General features: G+C 35.5%; 1 protein-coding gene and 1 pseudogene across 5 annotated transcripts in view; both read right to left on the reverse strand.

Annotated features, from left to right (window-relative positions):
- Nrxn1 (neurexin 1) overlaps positions 1 to 17343 on the reverse strand; it is a 1024002-nt gene that overhangs the window by 251955 nt on the left and 754704 nt on the right. The window lies entirely within an intron of this gene.
- On the reverse strand, positions 7124 to 8248 carry LOC105986889 (annotated as a pseudogene).

The raw sequence follows: 17343 nt of genomic DNA on the forward strand, positions 1-17343 counted from the left end.
AGGAAGGAAGGAAGGAAGGAAGGAAGGAAGGAAGGAAGGAAGGAAGGAAGGAAGGAAGGAAGGAAGGAAGGAAGGGAGGGAGGGAGGAAGGAAGGGAGAAAGGAAGGAAAAAATATGGTCAAAGCATGGCTCAATTTGGTAGAGGACAAGCAGAGCAAGCAATCCTAGCAAGAGTGAGACCTTGAGTTCAAAACATGGGCCATTAAGAAAAAAAGAAAAGAAAAGGAAGGAGGGGCTGGGAAGGTGGCTCAGTGGTAGACAGCCTGCCTTGTCTGCAAGAGGCCCTCAGTTTGATTCCTCAGCACCCCAAAGTGGAAAAATGCCAGAAGTGGTGCTGTGGCTCAAGTGGTAAAGCATTAGCCTTGAGCTGAAGAGCTGAGGAACAGGACCCAGGCCCAAAGTTCAGGGCCCCGACCAACAGAAGAAAAAAAAAAAAGAGGAAGGAGTAGAAAAGTAAAAAAGTAAAAACAAAGAAGAAAACTATGGCTGAATGCTTGTGACTCACACCTGTAATCCTAGAAGAATCATGCTTTGAGGCCAGCCTGGGCACAAAAGTCTGCTAGACTCCATCTTCAAATAACCAGTAAAATGCCAGACTGGAGGTATGATAAAAGTGGTAGAGTGCCATCTATGAGCAAGAAAGCTGAGTGAGAACACAAGGCCCCTAACAGATAAACAAACAAACAAAAGGAAGCATGTTATATAACTTCTTGAGACCCATGTTTTAATTCTATCTAGTTCTCTTGAGATCTATTTATACTATTGCTTGGATCAAGAATTTGTAGCTTTCATTGTCACATATGACTTTATTATATAAATTTATCAGAATGTAACTTGTTGAACTCAGGGTGCTGTCCCGGAACCATTTTTTTGCTCAAGGCTAGCACTCTACCACTTGAGCCACATTTGCACTTCTGGATTTGAGGTAGTTTATTGAAGTTAAGAGTCTCACAGACTTTCTTGCCTGGGCTGGCTCCCAACTGCCATACTCAGACCTCAGCCTCCTGATAGCTGGGATTATGGATGTGAGCCACTGGTGTTGATCCCATGGTGTACCTTTAAAACAATTGGCAGTTATTTGTTTTTTCAATATAGCATGCTTCAAAACTGAAAATATTGTATTAAGGGATATATCTAAATTATAATAAACTACATTTTCATATCCTATATGAAGATATTTAGAGAGTGTATATGTTCATGACTTTTGAAATAAAATCCAAGGAGACAATTTTATCTAAAATAGTACATTTTTGCACTCTGAAATACGGATATATCCTATATATCACCTCAATTTTATCTGAAAAAATGTGCTTACATTTAAGAAACCTTTGTAAATACTATACTCTTCATTTTAGTATTATTTTTGCAAATCAGACAGGTTTAGGTTATTCGATACAGTGAGGACTATGCTATAGAAAATAATTTTTATCTGATCATAAAATAACTTTTGAAATTATAGACTATACATTGAAAAGTCAATTACTGTGGTTATAATGATTGTCTTTGTGATACATTCAGAAAATAATTTGATTACACAAACTAGTGAGCCTCTATTCAGTAAAGCATTGTGTGGCAATTTAGAGTGATGACAAATATACACAACTTAATGATGCAGAAATATGGTCTAGAATTGAGATATAAGGTTAAAAAAGGAGTTTACATAATATACTTCTATTTTTATAAAATAACATATTGTTATGAAAAAGATTATATGCTTATTGTATATTGAATAATAAAAAATTGAAAAAGGATATTCAGAACTATTATTTCTGCATAGTACTCTTTAAGAGCTTTCAAAGGAATGCAAAACCACTCTGAGTTATTACTGTTGTTAAGGAAGAACAGTATTTTCCTTTCCTAACAGGGTCCATATTCTTATAATAATAATGTTATTCTCTTTTTCCTATTCAGTGGTGCCTAATTTAATTAGCTAGCATGTTCACTTCATTCGTTCTCATAAAAAATAATTGAATTGTTGAAATGCTTTCATATTCTCATCATAAACAGTAGCAATGGTTGCATAACACTGATTAAGCTAATCTCTTTAAAATCAGAACTATAATAATTAAGTGCTCCAATGTCTTCCTGTAAATACATCAGATTCAGCATTTAGCATTTGGAGACTAATGAACACACCTGTAATTGCCTTAGTCACATCTTGTAATTTCTTCTTCCCTTGTAATTGCTCATCTAGTTATCATTTCTTTCAACTTCCTATATCATCACAATTTTTAGGGATACTCACAGCCTGCAGCCATATTACTGGTTAATATATTGCACTGTTACTAGGCAGATGTCTAGGTTAGCCCATCTTCTTTCCCTTTCTTACCTTCATTGATAACACATATTTTTAAATTTAAATTTTATCAAGGTGATGTACACAGGTGTTACCGTTACATAAGTAAGGTACTGAGTACATTTCTCGTCTAAAATTGTTACCCTCTCCCTCATTTTTCTCCTACTTTCCCTCCTCCCACCCTCCACCAAGTTGTAAAGTTCATTTCCAACATAGTGTCTTGTGAGTATCACTGTTGCATTGGTTCACCCTTTGTCCTCTGTCTCACCATTTTATTGCTCCCCTTCCCTTCCCCAATTCAGATAAACATATATATATATATAAGACACATGTTTTTAAGTTAGTATATCTTCTACAACTTCTAGAGTCAACCTTACAATTTATGACACCCATATGTGTAACTTTGTTCGCATTAAAAGTATATAATATATTTATATATATATGATTGAAATTCATGCTTCAAAGTTACTCATTACAGACTTTCTCAACTAATAGGAAGATAGTCAAAATAATAGGGTCAATTACTAACATCCTTATTTTCTTTTAATATTTTACATCTATTATTCTGTGACAATAATTCTATTACAAGGACACACTTTTCTTAATAGAGCACTTAAAAGTGACTGTATCAAGCAATTCTCAAAAGAATATGTAGATTTCATACTGTTAATAACAATAGAGCCATTACTGATACTACATATAATAATGATGCAAAACAGTCAATTATATAGTAAACACTATCTTTTTGTAATGTAATGTAAAACAAATGTATCCCATTTGTTTTAACAACAATCTTTGCATTACCTAATTTTCTCACCAATTTGCTTGTCCACCCCAGGTCATATCATCAGAAAGGAAAAGTAACTTGGTCCCTGGTAATCTGGCTCTGATTGCATAATGGCAGGATGGATATTTTTATAGCAATTTATCACAATAGATTTCTTCAGGAGTAATAGTACTTAGATTTGTTTCTGCAATACTTCCCTGATTTGCAAACTTCCCCATACCTATACTTACCTATACCTTTACCCACAGCTTAACTTGGGAGTTGAAATAGTTCACAAGCTTCCTACTAGCTAAGGAAAAATTCCAACTATCTTACATGGCATTCTGTGGATACTTTATGTATCCAGGTTGTGAGCTTTTCTGGAGGCTTGAAGGCATATGCAAATTAAGGAATATAAATCTATATTTGTATAGCAGCAGTCCAGCTGCTCTTTATGACACACGTCACTGACACACTGGGTTTGAGTTGTGATAAAATATCAGGAGCTTATTTCAACTTCTTTATGACTCTCATTCTCCAAAATGGTACTAACTGCCATAATTCATACATACAACAGCATTCTAAAGATGTGACATTTCTCTTTGAAAGTCAATGCTTGGAGTCAGTGATTTGAATGTGAGTCTCCTCTCTGCTCTATGACACTGGACAAATTACATAACCTTTATGGGTTCTACTTAACTCATTCGAAAGCATAACTATATGACTACCATGCACTTTTCTATGACATTTTTGTAAGAATTCAGCATAAGAAAGTGCAAAGAATTCAAGGCAACAGCGATGACCATCTGAAGCACCATACATGCCCTGATCAAATTTAGATCATTAAAGATCATGGTTAATTTTAAATGTTTTTACACTTCTAACAAAACTGACGAAGTGAAAACTGTGCAACTTCACTCTATGATCAATTTGAGGCCACTTTGGGGAATAACAAATCTGTCATTAAATGAATGTCATTCTGCAGTTGAGCCTTATTCAGCCTTATTCTGTATCCTACAAATATGCAGAGGGTTCAAAATGATAACCAAACACATTCCTCTAAGAAACTGCTTGGGCCCAGCCAAATGTCAACAGAGATCCCTTCAATGATGGTTCCCTCATGGATATAGATTTGAGACTCATTGTCTGTAATCAGTTTGATTCCACTTTTCTCTCACACTGTGCAAGATCTTTGACCTTTGACTGCTAGTAATATCTATTGTTTTGATAGAGATTTTTCATTTTGTGCTGAACATTGCTATTCCTTTCTATTTTATATTGTAAGGGACTATTTATTTTGATTTTTTTTTTTTTTTGGTCAGCCGTGGGGTCTGAACTCTGGACCCAGGCACTGTTCCTCAGCAATTCAGCTCAAGGCTAGCATTCTAGCACTTATTCCACTGTGCCACTTCCAGCTTTTTCTGCTTTTGTGGTGCTGAGGAATTGAACCCACAGGGCCTCATGAATACAAGGCAAGCACTCTATCACTGAGCCACCTTCCCAGCCCTATTTTGATACTTTTAATAACATTTTTCTTATCAATAAAACCATTCTTTGTAGAGAGTAAAAGCAAAAGTCTTTTATAATATTCTATAATCACACAAAAATGTCTTATAAATAGAGCTTTCTTACTGCATAACTTTTGATTTTTATCCTTTTCCAACTCTCCTAGATAGATATTTCCATAAAATTATCATTTTTATAGACAAAGAAACTGTTAATAAGTTCAGCTGGACAACTGCTTTCTAAGGAAACACACTGTGTATATATACCACATTTTCTTGATCTATTCATCCATTGAGGGACAGCTGGAATGATTGTATAGTTTTGCTATTGTAAATAATGCTGCAATGAGCATGGATACACTGGTAGCTTTAGTGTGGCCTTGTTTGTGCCCTACTGGGTAAATGCCAGGAGTGGAATTGCTGGAATTATAGAATAACTTTATGTTTAGTTTTTTGAAGAACCTCCATACTGCTTTCTGGAGTGGTTGAATAAGCTTATATTCCCAACAACAGTGTAGTAGAGTCTCCTTTTGGCCACATTCATAACAGCATTTGTTATTATTAGCTTTCTTGATAATGTCCAATCTAACTGGGTTGAGGTGAAATCTCAATGTCGTTTTGATTTTTATTGCATTTATGTACAGAGATGTTGAACATTTTTTCATGTGTCTGGTAGCTATTTTTACTTCTAAAAAGTCTCTCTAAGAATGATATTATACCATTTGGAAGGAAATGGAAAGACTGGGAAAAATTATATTAAACAAAGTAAGCCAGGCCCAAAGAAATATATGATACATAGTTTCCTTCCTTTGTGGTGGCTAGTATGTACCTATTCCTATTAATCTATAAGTAAACACACTGGGTAATAAGCAATGAATTAACTGAAGTGTAATAGAATCTATGGAGAGCACAAATAGCACAATTCTTTAAAAAGACAAAGTCAAAACCCAACAAAATAAGTACCAAGAAGTGAGTAATTGCAAATGGTAGGAGGTGGCCAATGGGAGAAGCGTAGAAGAATGAAGGCAGGAAGGGAAAAGAATGCAGGTAAGTATTCATTGTGTATAGCACAGAATTGAGAAATATAAGGTATGGGGTAGGTCAAAGAGGGGTGAAGATATTGAAGTGATGACACAGGATCAAGATGCATTGTACACAATGCTTTGTTAAAAGACAAAAAAATTTAGTACAAAACCTAAAATTAAGTAAGGGAAAGGGTGGGTTGGGAGGATGAGTGAGAAAGTTGAGAGAGGTGAAATTGATCAAGATGCATTGTATTGATGAACTACTGTAGTGAATGGTAACCCCAGTGAACAACTACTTAAAGATAATTAAAAAAGATAAAAAAGGAAACACATGCTTAATACCTGATAATAGAAATACACAATGATATAACTTTTCCTTACTGTAATAAAAACTAATAATTAATCAATAATTTAATTAATATTAAGTTAAGATAGAATATTAACATAATTTCCCTTCTGATTCTACAGTATGAAGGAATGAATGGGAAGGCAGAAGACAGTGCAGTGATAACACTGTCTGGAGTTAATTACTTTTTCATTTTATCCTTCTACATTTGTATTTACAATGGATTCATTCCTCTGAAGTCATTCAAGTGGTTGATATTTATATAGCTGACAAATACCTTACAGTACTTTGGATTCATAATGCTGACAGGTTATTAATTAGAATTCAAAAAAAAACCTCCTAACACCTTCAAAAATGTTTTGGCATGTATATGTGTAAATGCATATGCATATATATATACATATACACACATGTTCCAATTATATTATGTATGTATGTATATACATGTATATCCCCTATATATTAAGCATAATTAACACATATTCCATATAAATTAAGTATATATATATATATCCATATATACTTTTTTTAGATGCAATCTGTAATTTTATTACAAAACCATTCTTTGGGCCTTAGTTGGTTACAGTGATAGCAAGATACTGTGCATATGGCATAGCAGCTCTAATGTAACAGTTATATTCCCTGCTTACTGAGCCAAAATTTAAGTTACTTCAAACCCATTACATACGAATTACCTGTACCCATCACTGATACAAATCTTTACTTGTATACCTTTTAGGAAAGTGTTGATTCTGTACCATCTAATCTACATTCAGATTAAATGTTGATAAGACCACAAAAGTTCTAGTTCCCTTATGAGAACTTTTCCTTCCCCTTTCCTGCTCCAATTACTTTGTTTTAAATGAATCAAATTTCCTAGAGCTAGTCTGAATAGCAGCACCTAAGGAACATTACACTTAGTTCTTTTCTTTTATTGTGAAAATACTGTGCAGAGGGGTTACAATTATATGGGCAAGATAATGAGTACATTTCTTATCAAGCATTGTAGCCTCCTCCTTTGTTTCCCCTTCCCATCCCTTCCCATCCTTTCCCCCCGCCCCACGTACACTTATTTCTTGTTACAAAGCAATACCTGTGCAATGCATGTTTACAGCATGGGTAAAAGAATGATCACCCTAGTTTTATTTAAATAAATAAAAGCATCCCATCAAGTTGTGGGTCATGTTACTGTTGTACATTTGATTGTAAGTCACGTTCTCCACTGTGTTTGCTTTGAAGAGATCTTCCAATATATCTCCAATATTCCTTTCTTATACTGTCCTTTTCTTTAGCGAGGATTTCACGTAACTCTAATGCTTCATTAAGAATGTCCTCCTTGTCACATTGGTTTTCTAGCATGTCTTCATAGCTATCCACAAGAAAGGCAATTAGGTATGGGGAGCTCTGACTTGGTTGCAAATCAAGGAGTTGATTTAACAAATTAGGGTATCTGGAAAGACCATGATCCTGCAGAATTCCTTTCAAGTAGTTCCATGCACTTTCATTATGTGGCACAAGTTTGATCATTTCCAGATTACACTGGACTTCTCTCTCCAATACAGTACAGTCAGTAGCCAGTAGTATTAGAAATGATGACATATCTTTGGTTCCAGACAGTTATTTCTTACATCCTCTTTGAGAAGCTGGTCTACGTACTGCAGCTCATTATCCCAAAGTCTAAATTCCTGAATGACCCATTGTCGATGCTCCCAGGCATGATAATCCTTTGCATCCTGATCAACAATATCAGCAGTAAACTCAAGCTCCTGAGATAGGTCCTTCAGCCATTCTACTAATAATCACCTATGGTGCCAAACTTGATGGTTTGGGGGCTGTTCTTCAATTCTTGCAGTGATGTAGTTCATTTCCTCATGCAGATCCCTTTGAAGTGATTTTAAGAGAACTCTCTGAAAATGCCACACTGTATAATTGGCAGCAGTTAACTCTATTGCATCCCGGGTGAGCTTAAAGGCCCATTCACGTCTTTCATCATGCTGCAGAACAACTCAGAAATAATCATAAACATCTCTAAATTTCTCACTGTAGATAATTTGGAACACTCGGACCATCATTCTGTGGCAGTGGATATATATCAGCCTATTCTGCTCTGTCTCTCTACAGGACGTAGGTGGACGAGTCCAGGCTCACAAACCCGTCGTCCACTGGGGAAGCCTTCTCTGGCCTCTGCTGCCATCTCTTCTCCCAGCAGCTCCTGGGGTGGCGGTGGGTGCAGCTGGGGCGGCTGCCGCTGCTTGGGCTGACCAGACTTGCCACCTGTAGCAGCTTCCTGACTCCTTCAGTGGCAGCCATCCCACCATGGCCCGCAGCGGAGGCCATCTATATAGACATTTTCTCTTCACTAATATATTCTGAACATTGCTTTTGAATATCCCACTTATTTTAAAAAAATTAACAGAGGTTAGCATAACATATACAGAGTACTCTAGTAGACGTTCTATTAGACATCTGTAGTATGCTTGATTCATATGATTTTAAAGACAAAGAATCTTTAAAATGAAGGGTATCTGTCTACCCTATTTTGTCTTCTGGGAAAGGGGTTGAAGGCTAGGTGGTCAAATGACTGGGAACCTCAGAGTATAAAGCACCTGCCCATTAATAAACTAATTAATTACAATTTCTGATTAAATAGCTTCATCAGTTATTATTATTATTATTATTATTTTATAGTAATTGGAATTGAATCCAGGACTTGAATATGCTAGACAAGTACTCTACCCCTGAGCTATATGTTCAGCCTATATTAACACATTTTCACTTGACATGACAATTGTACATATTCATAAGGTACGGGTAGCATTTAATATATCTATACCATGGGTAATGATCAGATCAGGACATTTGATATACTCATCACCTTAGGTATGGATTATTTCTGCCAGGAACATCCTCTCTGTTGGCTATTTTGCAATATTCAGGTGATTACTACCAACCGTAGTTAATCTACTATACTACAGAGAATTAGAATTTATTACTCCTATCCAATTGCACCCCTGAACGCATGGAGGATCCTCCTTCCTTCCTTCACTAGAGTATTGGGACTCAAAGTCTCTCATCCTAAAATGAAGAACTTAGGTTAGATAGACTCTAAAGAAGCTTTCAGCACAAAAATAGTTGATGAATCACAATCTTCTTTAAAATTTTTTTCTGGTCCTGAGGCTTGAACTCAGGGCCTGGGCACTCACTGTCTGTGAGCTTTTATGTTCAAGGCTAGCACTGTATAATTGAGCCACAGCTCCATTTCGGGCTTTTTGGTGGTTAATTGGAGAGGAGAGTCTCATAGACTTTCCAATCCAGGCTGTTTTTGAACCATGATTCTCAGATCTCAGCCTCCTGAATAGTTAGAATTACAGGCACAAGCTACCAACACCCAGATAAATCTTTTATCCACCTAAACTGTAATGTGTTTTTGGTGACCTCATTCAACAAACCATTTAGGTAAAGTCTGCCCCCCCCAACTTACATCGTTATAATTTTCTGAAGTGATGCTTGAAAGTTTTATTCATTTAAATCTCACATTTTTATCTTTGATATCTGAAAATGACGCCAGTGGTAAGAATCATCGTAATTCCCTGCTCTCAGCATTTTCTGCCCTTTGCATGTTTTCCCCTATGCAGCAGGGACACCAGTTGAGCAATTTCTCTATGGCAAGCACAAATCTCCCCTGAGATTTTTGTCAATAAATAAAGACACATGCTGCCATCACAGCTGCTTGACACCTACCAAACCCTTCATTAGCTTGTGGCCTATCACACAAAAACATGGAGATACTTTAAATGTCTGATTGAAAGTCTAGTCACAAAACTACACTTTGCATGTTAACATTTCTAGTTAAAGGACTTAAATTGATCTGAAATTTAAAAAAAAAATTCAAGCTGCATCAAAGGAAGAACACAAACCCACACATTCTTTGTGGCTTATGTGCATTTTCTGGTTTCCATTAGAAGTATCCATTCTGTAATTAATAATAGTAAATATACAGAGTTAGCAAACATTGGAAAGTCTTCAGTAGAAAAGTAAGTTTTAATGGTTTATGAAATCAACTCACAGTATTGGACTCTGTGTTTTGTGTGCTTGTTTTGTGTGTGTGTGTGTGTGTGTGTGTGTGTGTGTGTGTGTGTGTGTGTGTGGTGCTAAAAGCATTGATTTCTTAGAGTTTTTAATCCAGCTTCACTAGATGCTTCAAGACAAAGTAAATTCATTGATCATTCAATGTCCAATGTTTATTCAACTCTCCTTAGTCTACCATCCCTTGGCATCCTTATGGTCTGTTTGAAACCTCCCAGACTTCTGATGATGCATGGAACATTACCGTCCCCAAATAGCAGTTTAAGTTATGCACCTTTAAGATGTTTAAATGAAGGTTTAGACTTAATATGGCAGTTGTTTACACATTCATTTTCAGTACTTAGATGAAAGGATTATTGAGATGTATAATACAGTCTAGATTACTCTCTCTAAGGCTGAGGTCCTAGGGGAACAGTGACCTGCCCATGCTAAAATAGAGCTCTCCAGATGCTCATAGAGTTTTTACATCATACTTACCCATAATCAGTTATATCTTCTAGTTCTTCCTCAACCTTCTAGAGGTCTAGAAGTACCTATAGTTTTTATTAGCAAATTAATAATATTTAAATGACAAAAGTACTGTTTTGTAACCTGCTTATTTTCTGTCACATCTTCAAGTAGAATAGTCACTTTGACAATTGACGGCATTAGAGAAGCCTTTCTTATTCTGGCTTTTTTATTATTCTTAGTAGGAAGTGATTTTTTAAAAAATGCATGGTCTACCATCTCTCATAGCTGCCCTAGGATAGCATGGCTGTCTGTAGCACTGTCAGCATAGAACCAAACTGGATGAACAATAATTTCTTTCTCTGCTCCTTTGGAAATGGTTCATAGAGCTTCCAATTAACACTTGTCACAGGATACACCATTTCTCATAGAAATATATTGAGAAGACAACTTTATTTCACATTAGTTGGAGGAAATCAAACTGAACTCCTTCTACCCAGAAGTATGTTTGGAAAGCCTGCATCCAAAAATTCACATATCCACCACTAACTCCAGAAGGATTTCTGCAAAGATTTTTTTTAACTTGGGTTTTAGAAATCATATATTCCAAGCAGAATTTCTGAAACTTCGTAGAACATTTGCCTCAAAAGTAACTTGCATTTGAGATTGGTATAGTATTATGGTATATATAAGAAATAAACAAATGTTGCAATGGGTCCAACTGTATCCACGTTATGTCGAAAAATGAACTTTACAACTTTGGCGGGGGGTGGGGTGGGGTGGTGGGGGGAGGCTAGGGATTGTAAGGAGAAACAAAGGAGGAGGCAACAATGTTTGATAAGAAATGTACACATTACCTTGCTCATGTAATTGTAGCCCCTCTGTACAGTATTTTCACAATAAAAAATTTATTAATTAAAAAAAGAAATGAATGTAAAGAAAGTGTACTTGAATAATTTGCTGTCTCTGTCTTTCACATGCATGCAGACACACAGACACAGGAAGACAAATACACACAGGGAGATATTAACAAGTAAATAATGAGTATATTAGTGTCTTTACTTAAAATTCCTTAATGTAATTTTAATGAAGGATTTACCATTAATTACTTCCAAGAGTAGCAAGACAGCATGTAGTCTCACTCTTTAAATTTATGTATATCACTTCGAGGTACAGGAGTCAGCACATTAACTAGCTGAATGATACTAGATACCAGGTGACTCACTCTGCTTTTCCTTATAGGAGAGAGCAAGTGAATGAGAGAAAGAGAGAGCAAAAGAGCAAAAGAGAAAGATATTCCTGTTTGAATGGTCATATTTAATGGAAATTATTCACATTCTCTGGACAATCTCATAAAACAAAAGTGGAAAATTCACTTTAGAAAATCATACATTAGAATTCTGCAGCTTTATTTTTGTTTCTGGAAAAATTTTTCTAACATCTCAGCTTTCTATTAGGATTCACAATGTCTTCAATGAGAAAGTAGAGGAAGGAAGGACTCATTAAGAGGCAGTTAGCACACTCTTGCACACTGCTTATAATCCCTATATTTTTTCATTTTTATTACTCTCTAGGTTATTAACAAATATCTACTCATTATTCTTGTATTTTGATTTAAGAATGGAAATATGCATCAATAACCAATATTTACTGAAAGCATTCTGCAATATTTAGCAACCCATAAGTGTATATGATAGCTTATGCTACCAACAAGACTTATTTTTAGGCACTCTGGATGAACTCTTCATCTTAACTAAAATATCTGCTTATAAACTAAACCTCATTTCCGTTCCTTTAAGTGTTTTATCTACTGTCTGAAGTCAGAATGTATCTGCTTCATTAATTTTTCTGCTGTGAAATATAGACTTCTTCTAATCTATTAATATTCCTCCAGAGAGAGTAGTCTTGACATAAAAGAGGGAAGACAAACCATAATTGCGAGTCAGAACTTTTCTAAGAATACCATAAAGTAATCGATGCTTTGGCAAGAGTTGTGACAAGCCTGCAAATAGCTATATACACAAGTCCCAGAGTGTAAATGGAGAAAACTGACCAGATTTTCATCCGTTGAAGCCTTCAAAAAATCTCATAGTTCTTTTCTCTCCCATTAGTTAACATTCAAGATATCAAAAGGTTTCTAGCAATCTAGAAGGCTATCACTTGGCTTCTTCTAGGCCACTTCTACGAGATGTAAATAAAACCCAGATACAACAAATGAAACAAAATCTTGGTGTACTGAACTATGGTTTTGAAAACTAAGAACAACATCATTAGAACATTAAATCTGAAATCACTCCTAAGAGCTTTCTGGAAGCCATGAAACTTGCATTAGGTTAGGAGTGTCTTCTTCCCTTCTCTCTTCTTTATGATTTATTCTTTATTTTTTTGCTTGGACCATGCCAATTGATAAAATAGTCCACAAAGCTATAATACATACTTTTGGAAAGTGCCCTCCACATCTTAAATATGATCTCAAGTATTATTTTCATGATATATTGTACTGCATAGGACCAATAAATTATTGCTATTTGCTTCTTGCTCTATCCAAAGTACTGTGCTTAATTGGTTCAAAGTGATAAAAAATCACAATTGCTCCTATATAAGTAAAAATATAGTAGGATACATTAAAATATGAATCATAAGGTAGATGAGTGATTCTCAATGTTGGCTTCATAATACAACCATGTGGAGTTGTAATACATCACTCCATAGGAACTTACTTCAACCCATTAAATGAGCATCGAACATGCTCAATTAGGACACAAAAAATGGATGCTAGTGAGAATAGTATTTGTGCTCATATGGAATACATAATGGTGGATATAACCTAGAGTACTCCTGATGGGTGAGGCTTTGTAGTGCTTAAACCTCCATGCAACACTTGGTGCAATGCTCCATTCATACTGTTCTGAAATTAACTGAGCAGCCTCTGTTGCTAACTTATAAGGGAAAGTTGACAGTTGAATATAATTGAATACTGTTAAAAAGAATACATACATTGTGCATAATGTTGGGAGGTTGGCTACTTTGATAGCAAAATTAATTATGAGGCAAATGGTTCATGCCTATCATCCTTGCTATTCAGGAGGCTAAGAGCTGAGGTTTACATTTCAAAACCAGGTTTAGCAGCAAAGACTCTGAGAGTATTGTTTCTAATTAGACAAAAATTGGAAGTGGATATGTTACTGAAGTGAAAAAATGCCATCCATCCTTGAGCATAAGAAAAAGCTAAGGTAGAATGTCAAGGCCCTGAGTTCAAATCCCCTCATACTGGTGCACACACACACAGATATAGACACAGACAAACACACAAACACACACACAACTATCGCATCTGAATAAGTGAGAGGGAATATATTGAAAATTCACAAAACAAAACTGATCATTGTGTTTTGTTTGGTTTCAGTCGCTATAACTTGAAAAAAAATACAGTCCTCAGAATCTGAGTTGAAACTGGAAAGAGTCAGCAGTGGCTCTGGTCAATGGTTAAAAATAGCTTGACCAATGGGTGAATAGAAACTCCCACAGAGGGCAGCCTCCAAAATGGCAAGTATTTTCTGGAGCCCTTTAGGGTCTGATGAATAGGAGGGAAAAGTAGGGCCTGAGGAGCCAAAGGCAAAGAGCAGGGAAGAGCTAACAAACCCATTGTCCAGCCCCTGGCAATTGTATTGCAGTCATAATTGAGTTCTTAGGGTCAAAGCTTGATAACTTGATATCCTTCTACTGAAGTGCAAAAGGATTAGCTATTTCCCTCAAGTTTTACAAAGGTAACAACAGCAAGTTATACTGGGCTTACCTTTTCTTAGCACCCTCAAGTTGAAAACACAAACTCTGAAAACCAACCATCAATCCAGGTCTATAGTTTATAATACGGGCGTACACCTTCCTCACTGTACCTTTAGTTGTAACTGAATTTTGCCTTTTGCACAAAGTCCATGCAAAGGTGTCCAATGTCTGTTTGTTTCTTTTAGAAAATATTTAGTTTAGTATAATATGATTAATAAAAATAAAAAAGACAAACTCTTCTTCCCCATTCAGGAAATAGGAATGAAAGTTTCCTCAAGTACTTTTGAAACCAGTCAATCTTCCTTAAATGTTTAATAGCAAACTTCCAGTTTGAACTGATATTTGCATAAACTAAATTTTCAAGGCTTACTCTCCAAATGATAGGTTTATTCTTAACTTGTTCTTTAGATGATTTTTTAATATACAGAGGGGTTACAGTTACATAAGGAAGATAATAAGGACTTTTCTTGTCAAACTTGTTACCCCTTGCCTCATTTTCCTCCTAGTTTTCTTCCCCCCACATCCTCACCCCCAAGTTGTACAGATCATTTTCAACATATTGTCTTGTGTATATTATGATTTTTTGGCACATAGATGTAAGAAGACAAATTTATTCTCAATCTCATGGGGATTCCACCCTGATTCATTTACAAATATACCACATTGCTGTGTAGGTCCTTATTCTTAGATGAAAAGATTAAGTTAATGTCTCAGTTATATAGATAGATGAAAAGAGCAGATCTAAGTCCTATTTATGTTACATTATGTGCATTACACTTTCAAAGATGTCATTTCCAAGAAACAGATACAGAAATCAATAGTTCTTTTCTTAGTGCTAAGAGCTGGTCAGTTCTTCATCATAAAAAATTTTTCTTTCTTAATCTTGGCTGAAATGATTAGGTCAGAGTTCCTATAGAAAACAATATTTAATTCAGTAGTGTTTAGGAAATGATAGGGAAAATATTAAACTAATACTGTATAGAATATTTCAGAAAAATATTTCTATATATCTTCAAATCTCTAGTTATACATTATATGGCATTCTACCTAAACATTACAAAATGAAACCTAAAATTGCAGAGGGAAAGATCCACCATAGGAGAATAGCTTCCAAAATTCATAGTTTAACTTTAATAATAAACACAGTAACATAAAATGCTCATGTTATAAATTTAATTTTTAAAAATAGCACCCAAAACCCAAGATGTGGTACAATATAATCACATAACGTAAAAATCTGAAAGGAAATACATAGGTTGGCTCTAAGTGATGATTCTCTTCCTTTCTTTATATTTGTTACAAAATGCATTCAATAATGTATGCATTCATTTTAAATAAAATGATAAGTGCATACATGCATGCATGCGTGTGTGTGTGTGTGTGTGTGTGTGTGTGTGTGTGTGTGTGTGTGTATTATGTATGGTTATGTAAAGGGCCAGCAGGTACCCTTGTCTAACTCAAGTGTGGACATTGGTATAGCTCAGGCTTTCCAACTTGTTTATTTCCATGAGCTCAGACAAATGAGAGCACTGACTAATGTGCTGCTCCTGGGTTTAGTAAGAACATCAACCTTTAGAAAGTGTCTTAAAATGAGAAGTGTTACATGAGTTGATATTTTAGTTGTGAGTGTGTATAAAATTTTTTGGATATGGCTTGTCATTTAGTTAGGTATTTATTTTTGGCCACTCAGTGTGCATACGGATAGGTGTGACTTCATATATGTGATAAAAAGCTTGGCATTTGGATATTTTTAGCCAAAGTGTAAAGTGTGAAATTAGATACACCCAGAGGCCAAAAATAGCCAATGGCAAGCCAATTACATAACTGTAGTCTTCCATCTAAAAATATCTGGATTAGTTAACATGAAACCAGCGCTAATCTTCACTACTACTGCTTCACTTGTATTTAATAGCTACTAAAATTACTGCTCTTAGAACACATTGTGATGTAAAAGTTATAAAGTGTTATAGAGTTATTCCATTCTTAGCAAACAATAATGTTACATATAAGTTAAATTCTAATATCAAACAGGAAAGTGAGCAAATGTTGCTTAGGAATGTTAAGTGGATCAGGGGAAGTACACACATATAAATGAACAGACGTGAGAAATTAGATACACCAAACTCAATCATCAGAGAAGTGAATTTCATAGAAATGTTACCATTAACATATCATATGACCTTGAGTACTCAGAAATAACTTTGCACTCCAGGTTCATTAACTACAAAATTGTGAATATGTGCTCTAGAACATGTGTACAAGTACTATAAAGTGGAAAGTGATGGAATGTGGATAAGATTTGAACTGCATCTGAAATTGCAGAGCTTCTGCATGGCAAAGATCAATAGAAAGCCCACAGATTGGGAGAAGATCTTCACTAGCCATACAACCGACAAGGATCTCATATCTAAATTATACCTGGAACTCAAAAAATTAAATCCCCCAACAGTAAATCTTCAAAGAAACAACTGCCCAATAAGTAAGTGGGCTAAACACTTAAAGAGAAACTTCTCTGAAGAGGAAAGAAGGATGGACAATAGAGACATGAAGAAATGCTCAACCTCCCTAGCCATAAAAGAAATGCAAATCAAAACAACATTGTGATTCCACCTCACCCCAGTTAGAATGGCAAAAATCAAGAACTCTAATAACAACAGATGCTGAAGGGGATGTGGACAGAAGGGAACTTTACTGCATTGTTGGTGGGAGTGTAAACTTGTTCAACCATTTTGGAAAGCAGTATGGAGTTCATCAAAAGACTTCACATAGAACTCCCCTATGACCCAGCAATCCCACTATTGGGTAATCACCCAAATGTTCACTAACAAGACCACACTAAAGCTACCAGCACGACTATGTTTATTGCAGCATTATTTACTATAGCTAAGAATATGGAACCAACCCAGATGCCCCTCAGTAGATAAATTGATCAAGAAAATGTGGTATATATACACAATGGAATTTTATGCCTCCATCAGAAAGAATGGCATTGCCCCATTTGTTAGGAAATGGAAAGGCTTGGAAAAAATTATATTAAGTGAAGTAAGCCAGGCCCAAAGAAACATAGGTCCCATGGTTTCCCTTAT

The sequence above is a fragment of the Dipodomys ordii genome, unplaced genomic scaffold, assembly GCF_000151885.1.
Source record: "Dipodomys ordii isolate 6190 unplaced genomic scaffold, Dord_2.0 Scaffold37, whole genome shotgun sequence".
NCBI lineage: Eukaryota > Metazoa > Chordata > Mammalia > Rodentia > Heteromyidae > Dipodomys > Dipodomys ordii.